This window comes from Marmota monax, unplaced genomic scaffold, assembly GCF_021218885.2.
Source record: "Marmota monax isolate L192 unplaced genomic scaffold, Marmota_monax_Labrador192_F-V1.1 WCK01_AAM20220418_F8-fsc00030, whole genome shotgun sequence".
Classification (NCBI taxonomy): Eukaryota; Metazoa; Chordata; class Mammalia; order Rodentia; family Sciuridae; genus Marmota; species Marmota monax.
In genome coordinates this window covers 9,362,370-9,389,566 of record NW_026691988.1, presented here as the reverse complement: position 1 = coordinate 9,389,566, position 27,197 = coordinate 9,362,370, and positions in this window count along the sequence as shown.

Below are 27,197 nucleotides of genomic sequence, written 5' to 3'. Positions count from 1 at the left end.
CTATTTGTAGGCTGAGGTCCTTCTGTGATAATCCTATCTGGTTTGTCACAGGGTTTTAATTGCCTTTTCTATTGACTTCCATTTTTTTTTTCCAACTTGTTACGTGGTAAGTTCATTTGGCCTCTGACTATACTATAGTAACACAGTCTGTGGGATAATTATGTATGTCTTGATGGAGCTTCATGGTAATTTGTAAGGAAATCTACAAGATTCATTTTCTTGGCAGGGAATTCAGCTCTCTGTTTAATTGTCTTTATGTGCTGCTGGTGGAATTGCTTTTGAGTGGATTATGTCACTTTGCTCATCATCTGAGACCACCAGAAGGGAACAGTTCTACCTGCCATCCATCCCTTTTCAGGATTCCCGGGAGAATCAACATGAAAGTTTTCCCAAAATGCCCTCCCCCAATAAAGCAAACTTCTAAGTAGCTCTCATTGGCCAAATATATATCATATGTCCTTCAAAGGATGCTTCAAGGTGCTTAGGGCTTCTAATCTCTGCAGCATGAGGCAGGGCAGGGAGAAGGGCTGGGAACGGAGCTGGACCAGCCTGGTTCCCCCGGCACACAGCTTCTCTCTGCAAGTCCGCCTGACACTTCTCAGACTTCCTGCTTTTGCTTTATCATTAATATGAAGAAAGATGTCCATCTTATCTCTAGAGAACATCGCAGTTCTGAGGCCTGTGTCTCAAATTTGATCCATGGCTTTCCTGGTTTGGACTTATCACAAATATAGTTAAAATATTGATTCCTGATCTTGAAACCTGCTACACCAGACACATCCTGAAGATCAAAGATCCTTCTTTGGCTCCAGTCCTGAAGATATCATGGCAGAGCTCAGAAATCTCCTGTAAGTCTTAAATACACTGACCTTTGAAAGTCTGTGGACTGGTCCCCTGTGTCACAGTGCCAAGTTTCCACTGATGGGTCTGTTTGGGTCTAATGTGTAGGACATTCTCAGTCCATTAAACTGAAGGTGCTGTTGGAAGACAGTGGGCTTAGGGCCATGTGGGGACTTTTGAGAGTAGAATCTCTAAGCACTACAAGCAGGCAGAGGCATGGAAGGGCAAACACATCCATAAACTCATCTGTTATAGTGCATATAGCAGGTAAATCCACATTTCCCAGCTACACTCTGATGTCTCCCTCAGTAGGTTTCTTCTTATGCCTGCTCAGGGGTTGCCCTGACCTAAGGCCCTACCCTTCTCTCCTCTGGTTGGGCCCAGCCAGCCTGGGAAACATCCTCCTTTAACCTCCTCCCCAGCCAGTCCCTGCCCATTCCATGTCCCACTCACCTTACTCAACTTTGAAATGCTCCGAGGACTTTTATTGGTGCATCTCAATGTGTCACCTGGAAGGAGTTCAAACTTCATAGCTGGAAGACAGATGTGAAGCAATGAAACATTTTTAAATATTTTCTGTGGTTGAACTCAGTTGAATTACATTTGTAGACTCCATTTTTACCCACAGCCTAAAGACCTTAACTTTTCCACATTATGGTTAACTTCTTACTTCTGCTTCAAACTGTGACTTTTTCAATAAGGATTCTATCAAATTCAGTTTTCCCTTCCTCTTCTTCCTCAGGAGTGATCTCCTGACCCAGGGGGTTCAGGAGTGTCCTCTGCTTTTGATGGCCACTGTGTGTCATGCTCTGCTCTTTGGGAATTGTGGCTGGCACCCTTGGAGTGTCACTGGCCCTTCCTGTGCTGTCTGTGAACCAGGAAGCAGGCCCTCACCAGCATGAATCTTCTGGCCCCTTAATCTTAGACCTTCTAACCTCCAAAACTGCAAGAAATAAATGCCACCTATTTTATGGCATTTTGTTAGAGAAACCTGAGCTGACCCTGGCTGTCCTCTTGAGGTTTGCCTTGGAAAGTACTTTTAACAGTTTCCTAAACACATTCGAGTGTCTTTATCATATTTCACCTGAGGTTTCACCATAGAAAGGAACAGATTTCCACCAGTTATATTATTAGTACTCTTATCTTGTTCTCTCTTATGAAAACTATAAAAATCAAAATGGAATCCCTGTGTCAATCCCCAGGAAAAATATAAAACATAATAAAGCTGAGATATTGTAAAGAAAGGCATCTCAGGCACCTAAGCCTGATAACAAGAACTATCACAAAAATCTTTGCCAGAACCACAGCTTTGCCCAAAGGCCACCGTAATCTTTCACAAAGAAAATTTTCTTCTGCAGGATTGTCTGTCCAATAACTGTGTGTTCAAGCTTAGACTGGGGCCAATGTTGTCATTAATCCTTGAATATTCTTACTATTAATACTTGTGGCCAAATGATTATTGGTTATCCCATTCTTCTAAATATGCTCATGGTTTTCATGGCATTTATATTCTGCATTGTAATGTTCCCTGCTTATTTCCAAATAAATATCATTATTCTTTAGAGAGTCTCCCTCCCTGTTTGTTATTCAAATGTTGACTCTCTGAGTCTCTCTTGTTGTTCACTGGTAATCCCCTTTTCCTATTCTTGTAAAAAAGAAACATGCATCAAGTAGCATTCTCTATTCTGTGTAGTTTGGTGCCAACTTAGTGTTCAATCATCTGAGCTTAGTTCTTGATCATTAAAGCTCAGCTTTTAGAATTCCCTGGAACTGATTGAACTTACTTAGCACAAGCTGGTTCTTACCATCTAAAAGTCCTTTAGCTTTTAGATTATAGCTTCTACTCTGCATTCTAGAAACCCAATCACAATTTTAATGGACTTCTTTGTTTTAGACTGGCCTGCCCTTTTCATGTAAAAGTACCATTGGTGCTTGAAAAATCTGGGCTCTGGTAGGACATGAGTCGTGATATACAACTCTTTCCTTATGCCCCCCAACTCGGTCTTTGCTTTGTGCTTCATTATGTTGTTGGCTATGAATTCAAGGTTAATGGATCAAAAATATACATGAAATAAGGTCTCTTTAATTATAAACACACATGAAAGAAGGTTATGAATTGATTGGTTGATAGAAATGTTGTGACCAAAGGCTCACAAGAACTTAACCTTGTATATCCCCTAGGAGACTTCATGGAACTTGAACTATTACAAGTAATTAGAATGATGTTTCCAGAGTCAGTGGAAAGTAGGTGCAGTCGTTATGAAAACTCATTTCTACATTGTCAGCTTGCTCGTTATCATTGTGAATTCTCCATAACATTGATCTTACAATGGGCATAACATGACAAGCTAGGCAAAGAACTACATTTGTGTATAAACCCAAGGCCCACCTCTGAGCAAATAACAATCCTCTTGAGCTTCAGTTTTATCATAACTAGAGTAAAAACCTTATAAATTTGTTGTGGTAATTAAAGTGTGATAATGTAGAAGGCTGACAGACTGACATTTAATGAATAGTAAGTATCACTGTAACTGGCACTTGACAAATCGTTGAGTTCCAAGTTGGAGACAGGTAAACTCTAGTCACTGCCTGATGTCACTTCAACTGAAAATTTTGATATCTAGCATCATGGTTAGATTTATCACCTAATATCCTATCTCTGAGATCTTGAGAATGAGATAGCCATAGCAACATACAGGAATTCAGCCAAAATCAGTTTATCTAAATTAATACCAGGCCAGCTTAGATGTCATTAGGATATATATTTTTTAAAAAAATACAACTGTGAGTTCACCTCTCTTCCTTTTTTTCTCCAAAAAGAAAGAATTTTAACTATATCCATCAGAAGATATGGGGCCAGGAAGCAGAATTTTATCTAGAATCCATGACTGTACAGAATAATTTTGTTGATATGGAAACCGTGTTTCTGATACTGCAACTGAATCATTACTTGCTTCTAACAGGTTTTAATGACCACAGAGAACTTATGGTTTTAACTGAGCCAACTCTTACGTGTTGATAAAGATATCTTAAAAGTCATTTAAATAAAAGCTTTGAGAAGACCTATTTTCATGAAAAATGGTGAATACCATCTTTTAATAGGCTAAGCTTTTTCTTTTTAATTTGGTAAAACTGAATTGAATGTTTTGCATAATGCAAGCCTACATTATACTGGATGCAAATGTCATCTGTCAGGTGTGGTCATGATCTGCAGCCCCTATGGCCAACTGTCTACTTGGCTTCTCTACTTTGACGTCTGTCTGTCTTAACATCATGAATCCTACACCATCCATCTCCTCCCTCGTCCATCAACCTGTCTTAGCAAAAGGGCTTTGCCTTACTTCTCTGCCACAGTTCAAGTCTAACATCTGGGAATAAGACCAATAGTTTTCTTTCCTTTATAGCCAATTCCCTGGGAAGTCCTGTCATCTGTACCTTCAAAGTAGATCCTCACTCCCAATCACAAGGCACCTCCTTGGCTGATGCAAGGCCAGCAAGCAACCACTGGCTTTCCCAGGAACTGCTCCCAGGCTCCTAATTGGCTACTGGCTCTGTGCTTCCTCCCGCCAGATAAGCCCTCCTTTCTCTGTACCTCCCCAGGATGTTCTTTTTTAAGACTGCATTTGATCACATCCCTCCATGCATAGCACCCTTTTATAGTTCCCTATAAATAAAGTCTATAAACTCAAATAGCGTCCTCAAGAGCTTTCTGGAGCTGACCCCACCTGAGATCTAATTGTATACCCTCTGTCACTTTTAGCACTCTTCTCATGGAACTTCTCTTTGTCTCTGAAAAATTCTGGATTTGGTCTACTCGTGTGGACTTTCCTCACTCCCCCTGCCTCTGGCTGAAATGCTCCTCCAGAGATCTTGACCTGCACTGACTTCCTTCCTTGTCATTCAGCATTGAGAAAATGTCACTGCTTGAGCTGGGGCATGGCTCAGTGATACAGCGCTCGCCTGGCACGGGTGAGGCACTAGGTTTGAACCTCAACACCACAAGAAAATAAAATAAAGGTATTGTGTCCACCTGCGACTAATACATATTAAAAAAAGAAGAAGAAAAAGAAAATTTCACCTCCGCAGATAGACCTTCTCCAGCTGCTTAGCTAGAGGAGCTAGCCTTGCCCCAGGACCCCCTGCCCTATGTCTGTGTCCTAGAAACTATCACTCTCAGATTCTCTCTTTCCTCCTGCTCTCCCCACTCCTTCCTTCCTGATTCCCTTCTTCCCTGCTAGCCTATTGGCTCTTTCCTCCATCACAGCATACACCCCATGAAGACAAAGGATTTATTCCTTCCCTGCTCTAATTCTAGCACTTAGAATCTTGCCTAGGTGATTATAGGTGCTCAGTTAATAAATATCATTTATTGAGTGCCTTCTGTGTGCTAGGCATTCAGTACCCATCTCTATTTCTCACAGCAAACTTCCAAATATGCTGATTTAAAATTCATGCTTTTTTTCCCTGTTATTTAACATTTCTTCACTTTTCTTAAATTTTCAGGCTCCACATCTATAACTAAACACTCTTTTGTCTGTCTTTCATATTTGGTTTCTGCCAAATGATTACCCTTATAAAACAATTGATATCTTGTGTCTTTTTGCTGAGAATGCTACTAATAAATTTACTAATCTTTGAGATTATTTTTCTTCATACCTTTAAGACAATTTTAATCAAATATAATGAAATTGATGTTAATTAGTCTTCCAGAAACGTGTTTACTCTGAAATGCTAGTAGATATAAATAATAGTACTTAGTAATTTTAACCTCTTCTATCAATTTCTTTGTGATTAACTCTCATAATAATTATATCAGCTGGTGTATTTACTTCCTCCTTTCTCCACATACTTTTTCATTTTCTATTTCAATTTACATATGACATTAATCTACAGACCTAAGATCCTTTTTGAAAGTGAGTGTGGGCAGGAGGAGAGTTGGAAGTATAAGCCATAAATAAATAAAGGTATTTAGAACTGTTCTGTCCATTGAGCCTTGTCATTCTGAACATCTTAAAGACAATCAATAAGAGCTGTGAATAAGGAGAAGATAGATCGTAGGGTTGATTGGATTGAGGGCAAGTATTTCTGACAAGGGCCTCTTATGCTAGCTGTATTTTTGTATCTCTATATTGTGGGGAAAGTCTGAGCCCTATTGAGAATTACCCACAAGCCGTGGGGGACAGTGTAGACATCCACCAACAGATTTCCTTCCTCCCCTACTTTGCCCACAAACTCTCCAGCATCTTCTCAACCTACACAATGCTGTTGTGAACATATGGGTGAGACCCAGGAGCCCAGGCTTCCCAGCTGCTTGATGGTACCTGAATTGGCTGTCGTATCTCTTGGAGGAGAAGGCAACCAGAGAATGCAGAAGAGAAGGACTAGGGAAGACCTAAGACTTAGTAATCATAATGTAAACTGAGACTATGGGGTCCTGCCATGGGTTCCCCAGATTTCCTGTTCCAATTCATCAAAAGTGACCCTTGTTCTTCCTTTCTTCTTCCTTCTGTAGTCTCAGCTTCTGGACACAGGCTCACATCTCCCTTACCTGGACTCCTCGAGGATGTTGTGTGCTGTCTGTGCCCAACCCTAACCTACTCACCCATCAACCTGTGCCATCTCTTAGTGGGTGAAAGGGGATCAAGACCATCTGGACTTTTTCACTGATGTCCCCTCTTCCCTTTATGCCACATTGACTCCTGTCCCTTCCATTAGACTTTGAGAAAATCAAAAAGTATCTTATCTTCTCTTTTCTACTACTAGTAGTGTATTCAACAACACCTACCTCCCAACCACCAAACTGATATGACTCTAGTGCCCATAGCCCACGCAATTTAATTTCACACATAAGGTACTTGCATAGGATATCAGGTAAAACAACCAAATACAAAAGTGTGGGCAGTTCTCTGCTTCATAGTTCCAAAGAAATCTTAATCACTTAAAATTTTCCTACACTAAAAGAAAGTTTTACCACTCAAAACTGTTTCAGACAATTAAATTATGCTTAAAGAGGTTTTTCTTTTTTTCCCAAAGGTAGTTAGATCAGATAAAAATAAAAATATTTAACTACTTCTATTTATATCTATTAAAAGTAAAGGTCAATAGGTATATCTACTATGTGAAAATTGTACATGCATGAATAATTTTAGTTTCTTTTCTTTTTTTCTTTTTTTTTTTTTTGTACTGGAAATTTAACCCAGGGCCTCACACATTCTAGGTAAGTTCTCTACCTCTGGGCTACACTACCAGTCCTTTTTATTTTATTTTGAGACTGTGTCTTGCTAAATTGCTGAGACTGACCTTGAATATACTATCCTTCTGCCTCAGCCTGCTGTGCAGATAGGATTATGGGTGTCCATAACCTGGTTTATAATTTTAATTTCTAAGTGGTAATTTCAACTTAACAATTTATTTAGTTCCAAAAGAAGAAAAGTAAACCAACTTGCTAAGAGTCTAATCAGCATAGGGTAAAAGTTACCACAATTAACTTTTCAAGATTTCTAGACATCTAAGTGACAGGCTTTTAAAAATTAAATTCTTTGAAAGTGCCCTGAAAGTAAATAAACTTTTATATTTCATAAGTCTTAACTATTCTTATTTTAATAGTATCATTAACTAGATGTGGTGGTACATGCCAATGATCCCAGCTATATGGAATTCTGAGGCAAGAGTATCCCAAGTTCAAGGCCAACCTGGACTCTTAGTGAGACCTTGTCTCAAAATGAAATGCAACGGGCTGGTAATGTAGCTCAGTGGTAGAGCACTTGCCTAGCATGTGTGAGATTGGGTTTTCTCCCTAGTACCTACTCTCAAAAAGTGTCAATATCAGGTAGTAGAGGAAATTAATATCAAAAAAGACTATATTTTAGTGCATTTTTTTATTGTATAAAAATATAATTTCTTTCAGCAAGTTCAAAGGACACTTTACTATTTTAGTCTGATTTTTGTTATACTCATATTAATTTTCTTGTGATTATGATTATAAATATTTGGGGATGGGGATATAACTCAGAGTTAGATCACTTGCTTAGTATTCACAAGGCTCTAGATTCAATCCCCAGAAACACACACACATACACACACACACATGTACACACATACACAGAGGAAAAAATAAAATAAAAACAATAATAATAATAATAATAAATATTCCTTGAAAACATGATTTGTGATGACTGTATACTATTTGATCAAATGTTCTTTCATAATTTTATTGATAGCATCTCATGAGACTTTGTTTTTTTTTTCTTTTTATATTAAAAAAAAATTAAGCTTGAGCATCAAGCTTATGTTCCCTTGGCCTGAAAGAGCAAGGATTGGTGCCAAGTAAAGACCAAGTTTTAATGCTAGTGTTGGACACTCGAGACTTGTCACGTGGCTGGCCTAAAGAGGTTTTTGATTTTTGGTTTCCTGCCAGCCCTGCCCGGCTATCTCTTCCCTTCCTGGCCTGTACCTGTGTCACCTGACCTCAACTGGGTAAGGAGAGGGAAAAACAGCACAGCTGGGTTCCTGGAGCCAGGACCAAGTTGGAGACAGGTTCAACATGTCTCCTTGGCCCTTCTCCAGCTCTTGGCCTCCTGTTCCCATTAAGTAACTGGCCTCCCACTTCCCCGTGTGGTTTTGATGGCTCGATTTCTTCTGGTTCAGTTTTCAAATTCCTCTCTGGGAAGCTGCGCAGACTACCCAGAATTGTTTCAGTATTACAGTCCATGTTGGGCTTCTGCATCGTCCCCAGAAACAGAGTCAGCCCCGGTAGCCAGGGTTTGCTGTCTGCTCCCTACACCCACTGGTCATCTGCCTGCCTGTGTAGAAATCCAAAGGATTGCTTCTCCACAGGTTCTCCTGGCTGCCATCAATTACTTGCCAAACTCAACAGTCTCAGGATTTCCTCTTTGAAAATGGTCCTGTGTCTGAAACACAGATCTCCTCTGGTGCCTGCACCTATAGCTATTCTCTGTCCCCGTTCCTGGCCTGTCATGGTCAGGACAACACCTGTGTAAGGAGCTTAGATCATTGTCTGGCACAGAGTGTTTAATACATTTTAACTTTATTATCAATGAGAAATTTCTCTCTAAGTGCTATTATCCCTGGTGATTTGAAGTTGATGTTTGCCTTGGTTTCCCACCATAGGAACAGACTAAGAGTCCTTGGATTGTTGCTACTTCCCTAGTGGGACGTGTTAATTGGCTTCACTATAGTAACCATTTTATGACCTATATGTAACCCATAACATGTTATAAATCTTCAACACAAAAAATAAAATTTATTAAAAAACAAATAAAGGCATCACGATTTTTTTTTTTTAATTTCAGAGCTGGAGATGGATTGTTTTCCTTGTCCTATGTGAAATGGGAACAGAAGGAGGTTATTTCTCTCTGAATTGCACACAGTGGGACTCAAGTGAGTGGACACCGTGCATGGACAAAGGCTGGCCTTGAGCTCCCTCTTCCTCAGTCTAATATTTGGGTTTAATGAGAGGCAGAAGGAGGCTGGGAAGATGTGTAGGAAAATTCAATACATTATGTAACTCTCAATAGGTGGCCACCAACAGAAGGTGGCCTCATACTCTCACAGGTGGGCCTCCAAAGAGTGGTCAGTTTTCCAAACTTACTGGTTGCAAAAACAATTCATTTTTGTAATGTCAATTAGTTGGAACACTGAACCAAGCTCATTAATTGGCAGAGCAGCTTAATTGGCTGTAAGAGGTAAAAGTCATAGCTGAATATTAAAATGGTACAAACAGTTTAAACCCTGTGAATTAAAATATGCAAAATTGGTGACTTGTGGTATAAAAAGACTCAGTCGGGGCAGCTGTCCTTACAAACAGTGCCTATGTGTTAGAAAAAGGACGTAGGCATGTTTTTAACAGGCACAGAGACGCTGCTGTGCAGTGTGGGTGGTTGTATGGTAATTAGGTCTGATTAGTTTTATTTAGGGCCAATTAATCCTTTCCAATATGTACATAAAACTCTTGTGCTAAATTTAACGACAACAAAAAAGATCACCACTGCAATATTCCCAAAATGGGCAGGAAAGAGAGATCTTTCAAGTACACCCAAAGCACGATTAGAAGCCTCACAATGCAGGTGACAGGAGTTGGAAGTGACAGAGAAGGATGTCAAGCAGAAAAACTCCTGCCACCGTGGCTGGGGCAGCCCTAGAAATAGCAGCAGGTCCCGGAAGCCGAGGTCACTGTATGAACGTGGCATGGAAAGAGGAGGAAGCTGGATGAGGTAGCCGGCTGTGCCTCATCCCGTCAGGCTACCCTTACATCCACAGGAAGTAACAGCCAGGACTGTCATCCTTAGGACAAAGGCCACTGGTGGAAAAAAAGAGACTGAAGTACAGAGATCTAAAACAATCGTCTGTAAGTCATACAGACAGTCTGTGGGACACCTCATCCGACTTTTTTGAACCTCGCCATCTCATCCTGTAATTTCCCTGGTCATACACCTTCTTTTGTTCTCTGAGAATGACACATGCTCTCTTTTCTTCCCATCAGGATCCCAAAATTGGCTGGATGAGATTGAACATCCTCCCTGGAGGACACTGCAGTGTTACTTCAAGGTCTCTTTTTGACATGGCTCCGAGACAAAATCTGGGGCTTGTTCTGAAATTCAGTTTAAACACAGAAAGAATGTTGTTTGGTTTGCTGTTTTGCTTTCTTTTCCATGTAAACAAAACACACTGAGGCAGCTACACGGTGGACCTAAGTGACCCTTTAAGATCATGTCCATTCTGATAACATATAAGCTGCCTGGCTTATCTGACCTCCCTTAGATGCTGGTGTTTGTACATGTAATAAAATTACGTTGCTAGTGTGCCTGAGCATTTATTATCCCTAGTTGTAACAGCCACTTAAAAATTTATGTATGCTTTTATATTTTGGAAGATCTTTTTTAACCAAACACCAAATAAATTTACAGTAAGTTGAAGGTTCTGAAACTTTCTTTAGTAATAACACTGAGTTGTAAAGAGTTGCTTTTACTTTCTTCCTTTCATTTTTGTGGTATTAGAGATTCAACTCAGGGCCTTGCACAGGCTAGGCAAGTACTCCACCACAAAATGACATCTCCAGCCCTGCTTTTTCTTTATTATTAATCTTTTGAGAGATTTTGGTGGACTATAAGTTACCTTGGATAGATCTGGCTTCCAAGACAGTAACCTCTAATAGATTCCTGATATCTGAAACCTTGAAGAGTAATTTTTTTTAGATTATTTCCCGTTTGTTCCTTTGAGTACTTAATACAGGAGACTGTACTTTGCACAGGGCTGTGTTAACTGAAATTCATTTGTATCAGCAACCTGCAAAGGAAGAACTGCTACATGCTTTTTACATTTTTTTCTTTTGTTTTCTTTTTAACTCATCAAATTCAAACATCACTTTTAGAAGATCAGAATACGTTTATCATTGGATAGAGCTGGCATTTTTTTCTCCAACGTGAGTGAGAAGTTATTTAGATTGCCGTTACCGACATACATTGCCTCTGTTAATGCCAAACTTGATTTACTCTTGGAGGGCAGGATAAACACAAAGAGTGTTCTCCACACCTCAATATTCTATGAAATGTCTCAATTCTAGCCCTTGGTCAAGTTCTTCCCAGTGTTCATGAAAAGAGTGAGGCGAGCCCTAAGTGACCCTTTGCAGACCATGGGTCTCTTGGGTTCCCAGGCCACCGGTGCAGCAGCCCATATCCAAGGAGCCTGGAAAACATGTGCCCTGCTTGCAGACCCTCCTACCAACCAGCCTCTGTGCACGCTGCTGCCTGTGGGCACTGCTGCTGTCTGTGTACCATTCCCCAATGCCCAGGTCTGTCCTCACCCAGTCTGTTCTGTGCTGAGAAAAATGGACACTACTGTTAGTATGTGCCTTGTGGGTGTGTTGCAAGGATAGAATTAAATGCCTGCAATGCACTTTGCACTTTCCGGGCACATATTCAATAAATGCCAGTAATTATTATTGCTATTTTGTATGCCCACAGGAGGTAATTGCAGAGGCTTGCAGCTGTTCCCTAATAAGGTATCAAATGTCACTTGCAGAAGCAATTCATTCTAATTCCATTCTAATCTAATCTAGGCTAACTGTATTGGTTTCCTGCTGCTGCTATAACAAATTACCTGAAAGTTCCTGGCTTAAAACAGCATGAATTTATTATCTTCCAGTCTGGAGGTCATAAATCCTAACGTCACAATGTTAAAGCTCTTTTTCTTTTAGGAGGCTCCTGGGATTAGTCCATTTTCTTGCCCTTTTCAGCTTCTATTCCTTGGCTTCAAACCCTGCAGCATAGTATCTTCAAGTCTTTCTCTGCCCTTGTCCTCTGTTTCCATCATTACATTTCCTTTGTTAAGTTTGACACCCCTCTTTCCTTCTTCTAAGGAAACTTGTAATTATACTAGGCCCACCCAAATGGTCCAGGATAATTTCCACATCTCTCCATCTCATGGCTCAGATTTTAGTGATGAGGTTATGGATGGAACTGAAGGCCCATTATACTGTCCACCATGACCACTTTCAAGATTTCATTTCTCATCTTCAATAAGAAACAATGACCAGGTCACACTAATGTTTTAAAGCCAAGTGGCACAGAATTGTCAATGCTATTTGTTTCCAAGATTGTTTACATATTACCATGTATCAGAAATATACAGACGAATGTTATGAGTTGGATCATTCATGAACTATCTATCTCTTCTCCCTTAATTTCACTTACTTAAAAATCATTTTGTTCTTGGAGTGGCCAAGAGACCAGTTCTTGCCAAAGAGACAAAAGTTAAAATCTCTTGGGGACTTATTAATTTTTGCCTTTGTGATTTAAAAGGATGTATATCTTCTTCTTTTTTAAACACAGACCTAATAGCTGGAGCTTCAGCAACCATCTTATAATCATGAGGGAAAAGTCAAATCTAGGAAATCACAGAAACATTGACCCTGACATTTTGGGGTAACTAAAACAACTCCAGCAGCCACACTAAGAAACCTTCTGATATATGAAAATAAACAAACTCACATTTGTTTTCACTAATGTATTTGGGTTCTCTGTTACTTGTTGTTGAACAAATATAACAGCAATTCAAAAAATTACTTAGTCATAAATGCCTTATACCACAGAGACCACTTGTAGGTTTAGCAATATTAGAAATAAACATTGACAGTATTTTGATAGATATTGACTTTATTATTTGATAACATTTAGACCTATTAATAAATAATTTAAAACTTTTTAATGAAAAAAAAACCCTCAGTTGGGTCAAAACAATAACTTCAAAGGTCTAGAAATAAATTGTTGGAATGTAGGCTGGCTCAGAACACTTAGCCAAGTATTTTTCTTTTTAAAAAACACCTCTTACTTTTATGTTTAACCCTGCTTGCCCTTAAAAAATACCACTTCTTAATAAAATACATTTTTCTGCCTCTTTTTGCACTGAAGTTAGTTTACTTATTCTCTTTCCAATGTTTTTTTTTTCTTGGGTCATTGGGTTTTTTGGTTCTGAAATGCCAAGGTTCTGTATCACTGCAGAAGTAGAAACGCTTATTTTTGAAATCTGAAATGCGTCTCTGAGAGGGGCTTTCCAAAAGAATTGAACAGTGTACACAGGGGTGCAAATCATAGGGAACCCCCTTCACTTCTCGTGCTCCCTCAAGCAGCAGCCATTTTCCAGGAAGCTGACTGCACCCTCTATGGAGGGCTGTGCACACCTTCCCCCTCCGACCACATTCAGGGGTTGGGAGCTGGAGAGTCTATAGTGTTCACTGAGAATGGTGTGGAAAATGAGAAGGTGAGAGAGAGAAAGAGAGGCTCAGCTGTCTGCTAGTTTTCAGAGAAGCTTCAATCATCAGTCTTCAATCCTATCTAAAACCTGTTACTTAACTTTCAAGAACTGTTCCCAACGTCATTCTTGTAATATTAGAAAACTCACGAAAAGTTCTACAGTTTCAGGTATGTTGGTCCCATTTGCAGTACAGACATGTCAGAGATATCCAATATTTTCCCTTTAATTTTAAGATAACACAGATTTCACAATATACCATAGATTTTAAAATGGTCTTAAAAATATAATCCCAGGGATCCGGGAGGCTGAGGCAGGAGGATCACAAAGCTCAAAGCTAGCTTCAGCAAAAGCAAGGTACTAAGCAACTCAGTGAGACTCTGTCTCTAAACAAAAAAAAAAAAAAAAGGGCTATGGATGTGTGGATGTGGCTCAGTAGTCAAGGCCCCCTGAGTTCAATCCCTGGTACCAAAAAAAAAAAATGGTTTTAATGAGCAAACCACATTAAATGGATACATCAATTTTTACACAGTCTAATTTCAGAAAGATTAAATGTGCAAAAAGCAAGAATTTTAGTCTTCTTTCTATATATCAAGAGGGACCTAAACTCGGGTCTCGTTTTTTTTTTTTTTTGAATGTGAGGAATGTGAGAAATGTGAGCTATGGTGGTAAATGTGGGCTGGGGCAAGGGGTGGCTAAAGAAAAATGCCCAAGGAATATGAGAAAAGAAAGATCACAGCTTGGTTGGTATTTACAACAAATTAAGAACTTGTTGGTATTTACAACAAATTAAGTATCCTCACAGGACCATACATACTTCCTGGATAGTTAGGCTTGTCCCAGTTTATTTGAAGATATGTAGGGCCTGCCCTTGGCAATATTGTGAAACTGATGAAGAGCCATTATAGTTCATGGGAAAGCCCCCAGGAAAATCAGGAACCTGAGTTTGGTTCCAAACTTGCAATTAATTTTTGCCACATTATATAAGCTTTGCCGGACAGTAATTGCTTCTTTTGCAAAATTTGCTTGCAAAATTTTCTCTTTCACCAAATAGTTGAGGGGATGGGAGCACAGAGCTGCATTTCTTTGGGAATATTCAGTGAGTTGGGAGCAGGGGTAATTATTCCCATTTTAGCAGTGACCTAAGGGCTTGGTTGGTGTACTGCAATCTCAGGGGCCAGAGTGGGGGGAGGAGCAGGCACCTGCCACCCACCAGTAAGGTTCACACTCCTTAATAACAGGCAAAGGGGTTATAAAGACTACCCAGAGGCCAAAAGTACAGAATCCTAATCACATCTGCAGGACATTGCCAGATGGTGAAGCCAAGTGGTCATGTGGCCTCCACTGTCAGGCCATAGCTGTCCAGGCATACAATGATGGTGTGTTCTAAGGCACTGATATGCACTATTAACTAGATTGCATCTGGTGCGTAAGAAAGAAGTGGGTAAGAAGGGTTTCAAGGTCACAGAGGGACCACAATATAAGATAACAAACTGGAAAAGGGGCACAAATACCTGCTGGAAATGCACATGGAACGAAGCTTAAAATAATGAAAAGAATTCTGAAGGTCACAGATCTGTAACAGTCATATCAGCAAATGGTCTGGGTGATATAATCAACAATGGTCACAGGGCTCTGATGTGGCTCAGGGGTAAAAGCTCTTGTCCAGCATTCCTGAGGCCCTGAGTTTCATCCCCAGCAGCACAAGACAGACAAAAATCAACAAAACAGAAAAAAACAAACAATAATCTCATACTTTTAACTTATAAATAAATAGAGTCATGAATAATCTTTCAGAACCTATCCTTATCATAAGCCCGCTCACAGAATAATCCCAAAGAAATAGCTCAGCTCTCTATGGGAGGTGAACATTGTACCCAGGCTAATTTTGTAAAAAAAAGAATATTGCAGTCTGGTAAGCTTAACAAGAACTTTTGTCCTTATTCTAGGGCAGTGATTTTCAAAATGTAGGTCACAGCTCATCAGTGGGTCATTATCAATTAGCCATCATGACTAACATCTTTCCTATTTAGAGAAATAAAGTAGAATAGAAATACCAGATTGTGTCAGAGCAAGTCTTATGCAACTTTTGTTTCAGTGATGTGTGGGTTAAGTGTGTGTGGGATGTGTGTGTGCTGGGACATGATGTCGTTTCTTTCTTCCTGTGAGTAGTTGTCAACATAAAAGGTGAAAAATGATTCCGGTGGGACATTAGTTGAGACTTTCAGAAATTTGAGGGCAGACTTTGTGTTATGAGTTGAGTTATGCACCCCCAAATGTATTTTGAAGTCCTAACCCCTGTGTCTGGGAATGGAACCTTATTGGGAAATAGAATCTTTGAAGGCCTGGATTACCGAACAATTTAAACATAACACAAAACTTGAACTTGCTTCTGTGCAATTTATTCTGGAAGAAACACTCAATGAATACATAAAACTCTACCCAGAAAAACCAAAACATATAGGACATGTTTTAGTCAGCTTTTTCTCTGCTGTAACCAAAAGAAAGAACAATTGACATGAACAAGAACCGACAAGAACAATTTAGAGAAACAAAAGTTTATTTGGGGCTCTTGGTTTCAGAGATCTCAGTCCAAGTTCGGCCAACTCCATTACTCTGGGCCTAAGGCGAAGCAGACCATCATGGCAGAAGGGTGTGGAGGAGGAAAGCACTTCAGGACATGGCAATCAGGAAGCAGAGAGCTCTGATCACCAGGGGTAAAATATAACACCATCCCGAGGCGCACCCCCAAATGACCCACCTCCTCCAGTTATACTGTGCTTGCCTACAGTTATCTCCAGCTGATCTATCAGTGGATTAATGCACTGATTATGTCAAGCTCTTATAACCCAATCATTTTACCTCTAAACTTTCTTGCATCATCTTATACATGAGCTTTTGATGGATACTTCATATCTAAACCCTAACAGGACAAATCAAAATACTCACAGGGGCTCACTTCAAACATCTTCCAGCTGCCTCAGCTCATCTTGTACTATAAGCTCATCTTGTACTACACAGATGAACTCCCCTGTTGGTTTCAGAAAAATCTTCCTTCCACTGCTTCACATTCACAAGCTGTAAGCTTTCCACAAACTTTGTCAAGGAAAATTTCAATACTTATGTAACATCTGTGCATTTCTTAACCATTTAATATGTGTGGAACCACTTTTTAAAAATTGGATTCTCATCTCTATTTTTTTTTTTACTGTGTCATTGACATTTTTTAGTGTTAGGCTGCAACATTCACTTGTGTTTTTGTTTTAGAGTCAGGGTATCTCTATATTGCTCAGGCTGGCCTCTAACCCCTGGGCTCAAAAGATCCTCCTGCCTCAGCCTCCTGAATAACTGAGACTGCAGATGCACACCACTACACCCAGCTAGCCAGTCACATTTTTTTCCCTATAAGCTCTGCAGTTGTTATTGCACAATGTGGTTGTTATTGCACAATGTGGTTGTTATTGTACAGTGTGGTTGTTATTGTGTATATTTTGCATGACACTGCAATTTTTAGGAATATCAGGTCATATGATTACAGAATGAACTGTATGGTACTTAAGACCATGACACTAGATAAGATCATTCAATGGTGAGTTTAGACATAGAAGAAACCAAGGGTTTGTCCAAGGACACTCCAACCTGATCAGGCTAAGGACAGGAGGAAACAGCCAAGGGACTCTCTAGTGAGGCAGCAGAGAACCCAAAAAACTATGGAGTTCTAGAAGCCAAGTGAAGAAGGGGTTTCAGAGAAAACCCAACCAATTACACCCAGTGGTGCATGGTGCAAAGTAGAAAACTCACTGAGAAGCGCTTACTCAATTTAGTAACGTGGAGGTCTTGAGTGATTTTGATTAACACAGCTTTGGTCAAGTAGCAGGGATGAGCCTTATTGAAGACAGTTTAAAAGAAAAAAGAGAAAGAGCACATTTTAAAAACAATCATAGAATAAATTTGATTTTACCAGAAGTCTGTTCAAGTATACTTCTTTGTGTTTTGCATAGTATTTTATAGTTAGGGTCTGTTTATAATTTTTAAAGGTGCTATGAGTTCTTACCTGTCTGATTGTACTGCTTGAAAGAGCAAATGCTAGAACTGAGACAGACTTCACTAGTGAATTCTGGTTCCACTGCTTACCTAGTTTTCTGAAGGAAGCCTTACTCTTTGGTTTTCTAAAATGAGGCTCATATCCTAACTCAACAGGTCACGGTCAGGGTTAGGTAAGAGAAGCCCTGAGAATGGTGTAGAACACACAGGATAGGCTCACAAATGTTATTCTCAATATTTTCACAGTGATGTACAGTGAAGTTTGGCCTTGAATTTACATGAATTTGGGCAGAGAAGATAGGGAAAAAATTAAGGAAGTATATAAAAGTACAACTAGTACCAAAGGGAAGCTGAGACAGCCCGGATCCCAGTAGCCAGGCAAAGTGAATATTAAAATGGAACTTAAAGGAGGAATAGCTCTGAGGAGGGATGTGTGCACTTTTCCTACACACCTGCCACTCTGCATAGGCCACATCTGCCACTCTGTGTAGGTCACACGTACTGTCACTTATTTGACCCTCACAACCGCTATGAGGAGGCATCTTCCCTCCAGTTAATAGAAGAGAAGACTGAGGCTCCCAGAGGCTCATTATCTAGTTCCAGGTCACCAGTGAGTGGGATGGCTGGAGTCAGTCTGTGTGTGTTGTCTCCAAAGTCTATTCTTGGTGACAGAAAGCACAGCTGCAGGGAGGTGTGTGCAGTTCTACTCCCTTCCTCTGCTACCTGAAAGTGATAATAAGAAACAGTCGACTAATCAAGAACTCCACCTCATTGGAGCCTGGCATTACATCATCTAATGAACCACATTGAAGCCACAAACCCAAAGGGAAGCAAGTTGCCCATTCTTCTTCTTGACCTTTTAGTAAGCATTAGCTATGTGTCGAAAGGGGTCCCAGGGAGGGCCAAGTTGGGAACTGTTAGCAGGTGCATATCAAGAGGTGATTTTGCTTACAGGAACCGCTGCAGGGTGGGTGTGCATTTGGGTTTCTGAACAGGCTGAGCCTGTCATTCAGGCTCAAGTTGGAGGGACAGTTGTAGTCCTGCAAGCACTCTCAAGCACTCTCCACTCACAGCTCATCTGGAAGAGATATATTCTGTTGCCTGGCATCACTTGGCTGATGAAAGCATAAGCAAAGAACTCAGTCCATGTACCTTCTCTCAGCTTGTAAAGGCTGTGACTTGGAAGAATAAACCCAGAATGGATTTTTTAAAATTATTTTATTTGGGGGTACCAAGGATTGAATTCAGGGGCACTCAACCACTGAGCCTCATTCCCAGCCCTATTTTGTATTTTATTTAGAGACAGGGTATCACTGAGTTGCTTAGCACATCGCTTTTGCTGAGGCCTGGTTTTAAACTCTCGATCCTTCTGCTTCAGCTTCCAGAGCCACTGGGATTACAGGCATGCACCACTGTGTCCAGCCAGAATAGATAAGTTTGGATGGGCTGAGAGAAAAAGGAAACATGGGTCTTTGGAGGGCATGTGTGGGTCTTTGTAGGAGGGCCTTGATGAGGGGGTATTCGCTGCCCAGGGCTGTCATGACAAATCACCAACAACAACAGGGTGACTCAACACTACAAAAATTTAGTCTCTCACAGTTTTGGAGGCCAGAAGTCTGAGATCAAGTGGCAGGGCTCGTTCCTTCTGGATTTTGTGAGAGAGAATCTGCTCCATGCCTCTCCCCTACCTTCAGGTGGTTGCCAGCAATCTGTTTTTCCTAGACTTGTTGACCCATCACTCCAGTCTCCGTCACTGCCTTTAGGGGCTATTTTTCTTCTGTCTCTGTGTCTCTTCTCCTCTTCTTATAAGCACACCTACTGTATCCCATTAAAAGCTTACTCTCATGATTTTATTCTCTTTTATTGCTGAGTAATATTCCATTGTGTATATATGCACATTTTAAAAAATCTATTCATCTATTGAAGAGCATCTAGGCTGGCTCCACAATTTAGCTATTGTGAATTGTGCTGCTATAAACATTGATGTGGCTGTGTCCCTGTAGTATGCTGTTTTTAAGGAGCATGGGAGAAATAGACCAACTCTAGATAGGGCAGAAGGGCGGGAGGGGAAGGGAGGGGGCAGGTGGTTAGCAAGGGTGGTGGAATGTGATGGACATCATTATCCAAAGTACATGTATGAAGACATGCATTGGTGTGAACACACTTTATATACAAACAGAGATATGAAAAATTGTGCTGTATATGTGTAGTAAGAATTGTAATGCATTCCGTTGTCATATATTTAGAAAATAAAATCAATTATTAAAAAAAAAACTTTCTCTCCACCAGTATGACCTCATCTTAACTAACTGCATCTGTAATAAGCCTATTTCCAAATAAGGTCACATGGTAAAGTTCTAGGAAGGATGTGAATTTGGGGGAAGACATTAATCAACTTAGTAAAAGAGGGAAGCATCAAACCTTTAGGTGCTATTGTTAGGGAGTGGAGAATAGTTAGGAAAAATCAAAGAAGAGTCTTAAAGGCATGGCTGAAAGGTAAAACAGGCAGAAGTGTAACAGGTAACAAAGGCCCCATCAAATGCAGAGACTGAGAGCTTAAAGAGGACACACCCAGTAAGTGTCCAGGTTAAGTAAAAACAAACAGTCAAACAAACAAATGGGGTAGAGATGCACCCAGAGCAAAGATGGCAGGATTTCCTTCTCACACATCTTCTCTCCCTTCTCCTTCCCAGAGATGCTCTTCCTTGCCTTTTCCAGTGGTCTGCTCCCTGATGCATCTCAGGACCCAGCCTGGCCTACTGTGATGCTGTGACCTGGGCCACCTCTGGAACTCTGCTGGCCTTTGAGTGTGCCTGATCTGGATGTGTGGGGGAGTGAGTAGGGGCAGACTGCCCTCCCAGGATGAGGGATGTAAGCCAGTGGGTGCATGCTTCCCCCATTTCTTCCCCACAGACTGTTCTGAGTTGTATTTCATAAGATTCTGAGGAATTAACAGTGGCCAACTCAGTAACTCACCCCCCTCCTTTTTTTTTTTTTTTTTTTTTTTTTTTGCTTTTAACCTTCTTATTCATTCTCTGGCTCTTTATTCCTGTTCTCAGGGATAAGTTCCCAAATAAACCTTGTGCCTACAAGGAGTTTGAGGAGTTACTGGGAGGGAAGAGGCTGAGGGAGAGAGCAAGAAGCATGTTGGGGAATAAAACAAATGGAAGGCTTCTTAGGGGCGTAGCCACTCAGCCCTCCCGCCAGCAGACCATAGGCTGGGGAGACACATAGCCCAGATGAACTCTCCTCCCACTGGCTATCTCCTGCTGCAGCTTTCTGTGGATGCACTGAATCCCAGAGTGTGAGGAAGGGTTGATGTTGATGCAGTTCACGGAGGTCCAACTCCTGGGTCCCAGAGCAGGTGGAAAGAATGGAGTATAGAACTGGAAGCAAACAGAAAATTTCCAACACAAGGAGGTTTGTTCACACTCCGGTTTTCTCTCCCACTGACCCTGGATCTTATATAATTGGTACAGTGTGGACATTATTAAAAAGTGCTTCTAAGATGAGCTGACTTTCCCACTAAATCAGAATATCTAGCCAGCTATATACATTCCTATTTACCAGGAATGAGTGTAATGATCATAATAATCTTGTTCATCCTTGGGATTAGACAACATAGAATATTAGTAAAAACATGGACTTGAATTTAGAACATCCTTAGGTCAAATTCCAGCTCTACTACTAACAAGTGATGTGCCCTTGAGCCAGTTTCCTAGCCCCTCTGACCGTTTCTCATCTGTAAAATGGAACTGAACTCTCAACCCTAAATCACAATGTTTTTGCAAGGATTCAGTGAGTAAGATATTGCATATGGCAGCTATTTTAATTACTGCTCATTTGAGTAAGTGCCTTTGTTTTCTATGTATATCTATATACGGTAAAAAACGTTGTTAGTAAATTGTACAGAATTGGATGTAATAGTTTCAGAAATCTAAACAACCCTCTAAACACGAGAGGATTTTTTTTTTTTTTACAGTTGGTTCATTGCAATCTTTGTCACCCCTCCTGTCTTTTTGTTATATTTGTATAAAATGCTCTGGAGTGAATAGTAAGGACGGAATGAGCTAGGTATCCCCCAGTTGCAGTCACACTCCAAATGGTCTTTCAGTCAGCACCAACAGGGGTGAAGTAACTTTTGCTCAGACTTTATGCAACCCTTTGTCTGATTGCTGTCGGGGATGAATCATAGATGGAAAGGCCCACATTTCTGTGTTGTTGGAGGCTTTTCCTGAACTCTTCAGTCTGCTGGGCTATGTACAAGTTCACTGGCAAAACGACTTCTGCTTTGCGATCTGGCACAAAGGTGCTTCTCACAGGATTTGTCCTCAGGTTAAAATGTGAGACTCTCTGACTCGCTGTGCCTTAATGGAGGAATGTGCTCTGTCTGGGGTGCGATCCATCTTCTTGCACCCAGGAATTTGTAACTTTGTAAAATAGAACTTATTGAGCTCTTTTCTTAGCCTTTGAGAAAAATATCCACAATGCTTGTTGAGTAATGGTACCATGTGAAAAAAATACCTCTCCTGCCTTAAAACATTTGCCCTCTTATTTTATACCTCTTTCTCAAATAATATATTTTAATGTGAGTAAAAATAACAAGAAAAAGAGAATTTAATGAAAAAAAACATGGATACATGTTTATAATACTACTCATCTTAGTTTTTCAAAAAGGAAAATAATGAAGTTGAAGCAAATTGGACAATCCAAAAGAAATTCAATGTATTATCAAAATAATAATGTCTATGCTTTCTCTCTGGATTATACAGTTGTTAAATGATATACTTAATTTGCCAATTATTTTGTGGTTATTGCTTTGTTTGTACAAATGATTGCCAACTTGATGTCACTTAGAAGAAGTAGCCAGGAGGCCTGTAATTGATAGGTACTAATCTAATCCTAAAATGGTATTGAAACCTGGGGGCCCCTTAGCAGGTCTTGGGTGTTATAACCAAACCTTAAGCTACCACAGAATTCAGAATGTACCTTACATAGGAAGTTTGTTCTCAGTTGCCTACATTTTGAATCTGTTTTCAATGAGCAGAGAGGCAAGGTGCTAGGGGATGCATTTCTAATCAGGGAACTCTGAATAGACATATGGAAGGAGACAGGTTAGGAGAACAATCAAATCTCTCCCTACTTGAAATTGGAGACTGGGCACAAGGAATACTGTTGCCTTTGGACTTTGGTCTACAGGACTCAATTTACTACCAATAATAAAAATTGCTTATGCTTATGTTTATATCATGGTTTGAAGTATATATACATTGTAGAATAGCTAAGTGAGCTAAGTAACCTCGATAGTACCTCATAGACTCGTAATTTCTTTTGTGGCAAGAACACTTCAAATCTAAGTAATTTTTCCAGAATACAATAGGTGATTAACTATAATATCCGTGTTGTACAAGAGACCTCTTGAGCTTATTCCTCCCATCTAACTGAAATTTTGTATCTTTGGCCAACATTTTCATGTTGCAAAAATTCAACAGGAATTTTTTAAGCATGAGTACTCAGGAAATAAAAAAAAATTGACCAGGCTCTTCACTGCCCCAGACCGCTCTTCTGCACAATAGTAAGTATGGGCTGCCATAGAATTGGTTGGCTCCACTCTGCTTCTTGGATTTTGAGAGCCATCATGGGGAAAAAAGCAGGTGTAAGGATCCACCCAAGGCTCACTGGAGCTACTGCAGCACAGGGTGGCACCCAAGAGTTGGCGCTTCTTTCTGTTTTGCTTCCTAGTTGCTTCTTCTGCTTCACCCTGGTTCTGGCCCTGAACACCCAGCATTGTCTAGAGGTCTGAGATTTAGGCAAGACAACAATTTGGGCATCTCAAAAGTGCAGGAACCGAGGTGAAAGCACCCCAGCTCAGGAGCTGCAGCAGCTCCAGGAAGAGAAAGTGCCTGTTGCTGTGACTTGACCTCAAATGTGTAAAGTGGCAGTTTACCCTGTGACTAAAATGCTCCTAAAACACCCCAGATGCACCTGCAACTGATTAGATCTCCCAGAGTCAGCCCCTGGCTAATCCGCTGCCTGCCTGAAAACTTTCCACAGCTGTCTAGAGAGACTGCTTCTCAAGAGGTGCACAGATGGCTGGCTGGGGCTTCAAGTACAGCCTGCCTGGCCCCCATTTGTCCCACTTCTGTCCATCTGACCAATGTAGGGGTCCTGAGACCCACTCCTCTGTTCTGTTTGGTGATCTGGTCATAACCCTTGACATCCAGAAGGCTAGAAGCCTAGAAGTCTGTGTCTTCCCCATCTGCGGGAATGAGGTTATTTCTGGAAGACTGTAGCACTTAAATGTCCTGACTTCTTGGAGTTAGACAAGTCTTTTCTTATACCCATATAGAGCTCCTTCCTCTCTTCCCTGAGCATTTTGACTTACTGCTTTACCCACAGTGTGTGGCTTACAAGCCTTGCCCTCAACAGACCAAGGCACTGAGAATCCAGGGCCAGTGTCTCCTTTAGCTTGGGTCTGCACAGTATGGAATCCAGCATCTGGGGACTTACTTCAGAAAGAATTCTTGCCAGAATAGAAGAGTGAATAACTGAGTGTTGAACTAACAAGGAGAATTCACAGGAATGTCTGCTTCTCATTGGACAGGAAAGTGTTCTTGGTATTCATGCTTCTCTTTTGCTAGCATAGGAACTCACTGTGAAGACTGAGGCATGGCCAGAGGGAACGTGAACACAGATCCCAGGAAGAGACATCGTCATGAGTCAGTCACACATGGGCCTAGTTTAGATGATAAAGGGTAACACAAGTTAGCAATGGGGTAGACTAGACAGTCACAAAAGTACAAAATGAAGAAATAATTGTTAGTTGGGAGCCTGTTGCTTTAGAATATATGTAAAATGTGGGCAAATTGTATTTATATTGGATGAAACCCTTAGGCTCTATTATTCAATATATATTATATATATATTTTTTTATGACTTAGTGTAGTGTATCTGTGGGGTTGAGAGAAGTACCACAATGCAGGGACATTCTTCAGTATGTGCTCCACCAGCATCTGGTTGGCTGTTCTTGAATGAGGCTCATTTTTGATATAGGAAAAAAAAATAGAATAGGCTAATTGATGATCTTTCCAATCTCTGAAATGTAATTATTTTACACTTTTAAATGGTTTCAAACAGCGCATGATTATTCAGTGCTCTTTACTTTAAAAAAAAAAAAATCCAAGTGTACTTCTTTCCATAAATATAATGTAAATGTAATTTGTTACATGTTCAATGACAGATTTTAAAATAGTAATATTAATGAGAAATTAATTAGAAACTCTGCACCACGACAATCTCATTACAATTTTCTGGGTACCATTTTCTAGGGCTGGCAGGAGGGGGTCACTTTCTCCGCGCTGGAACCTTAGCAGCCTCTGCTGGAAGGCCTGGAAGGGAAAATGACGAGCATGTCACAGGCATAAGTAGGCAAAGGGGCAGAAGAGAAAAGGAGCCATTAATGCCTGAATCCCTCGGTGACCTTGTTCCTCTGCCACAGCCACCTCCATAGGGTCAGGAGAAACCCCAGAGAAGACAGATGAGTCACCCATGTGTCATAAACAAATGAAACCCACTGATGCCCCAACCTCTGTCTCCCATCATTTCCCTGGTGGTTCCCATCATCAAACATGGTGTCCTAACTTCAGACACACAAGGAAGAGGGAGTTTTTCACTGACTTAAGAAAAGCTCCTGGGGAAAATATAATTAATTTTGCTTTACAAAAAAAAAATACATATGTTCTGTACAAAAAAAAATATATTCTTATGGTGTACCTAGAGTGTTAAATTCCATCGATACACCACAGGTGCTACAAAGTTGTTTTAAAAGGATATTCTGAAGGTTTTCTAAGCTTGTTTTATAATGAGGAAGATGGTCAGGCTTGGCTTTTCCCTGTCTTAATGCTAAAACTGGCTCTGATCAAAACAATACAAATCGACTTCTTCTTTCCTATGTTTCTCCTCTTTCGGAACTTTGGAGCCTTCCAGAACATCTGTCATTTCAGATTTGGGTGAGATTCCTTTGAGACAACCCCACACATGGAAAAGTAAACTTTTGATGGTTTTTCATCTCAAGACAGTTGTGTTAAATGACTTGTATTCATGAGCTCATGATTGCCATGTCAAGATGTTTATGTGGTGTGAGGTCTCCGTGATTGGAGTCAACATCTTATGTTTATGTCTATGACTTTCTAACCACGATTCTTTTCCAGGCAATTCTGCAACTGACATAGGATTTTGTTTCAGAGGGAACCTGAGATATGCATGCATTCTTTGTTAACAGATTCTCCCTGAAATCCCAGAAAGTCCAAACCATCTGACCTATGGTTGCCTTGGCTTAAGATCTGTGATTAACCTGGTGTTATCTGATGAGTTGCTCAGAGTGTAAATGAAGGTGTGGCTAGGTGGCTGATACAGGTAGAAGGCAATTTGATGAATGATAGTTGTAAAACAAACAAGGAAGGAACAGCACAAATTTGGTTCAAGCTACTCTGTGCTGTGAGGAGGGGGCCCTATCTTGTCAGCGACAAGCTGATAGGGTCAAAGAAATTAACTACAAACTTTGGAAATGTCAAGGTTGGCCAGGGTTCTCTCTGAAAATAAAAGCTTGATTGTACCATCAACATTGATTGGAGATAGAAAGGAGGTAGAGTTGGATGAGCGTTCAGAGAAAATTTGACTTGGTTTTACCAAGTAATCAACTTGGTATTACCTTTTACCAATTAACATAGGCCATCCCTAGCAAAACTCTTGAGAAAAATCACACTCTCTCTCAAGTTTCCGCTCCTAATTTGCATTGTCTATCAATTTCATGATAAATGTGGTTTTCTTTGTCCTTTGTTATAATGTGTTTTCCCTTCTTTCTCTTGATGAGTACTTTATGGAAGAATGGGAAAGAAATGAGAGTCTCAATTTTTCCTTAAGGTACAATACAAAAAGTGAAAGCTTATCAATTCCAGGAAAACTAAAATACTGAATCTGTGCCATTTTTTTTTTTAAAGAGAGGCGGGGGGGAAAGAGAGAGAGAGAATTTTTTAATATTTATTTTTCAGTTTTCGGTGGACACAACATCTTTATTTCACTTTTTGTGGTGCTGAGGATCGAACCCAGTGCCCCAAGCATGCCAGTCGAGGACATTACCACTTGAGCCACATCCCCAGCCCCTCTGTGCCATTTTTTTTAATTTGTTTTGTTTGTGTATGCCAATCATAATGGTGAGGTAGGTACTTCAAATGAGCTTGCAAATTCATTGCTTTGGGCAGAAGAATATTTGGCCTGCTCTCTCTCCTGACAGCTGAGGAAGACATCCAACCTACAGCTGTGTGAAACAAGGTTAGTTGGAATAGACACAATGACACCCACACCTTCCTGTCACAGTGCTGTCGCTCTCACTGGTGGCTCCTTCTGCTCTTATTATAAGCTTTCTAAATCTTCCTTGCCTTCTCTGACTAACAGGCACTTCCTACTCTCTGCCCTCCCCCAGAGAACCATTTTCTCTATAGTATGTTTAGACTTTGTGTATATCTCAAAATATTAAAATCATCAAT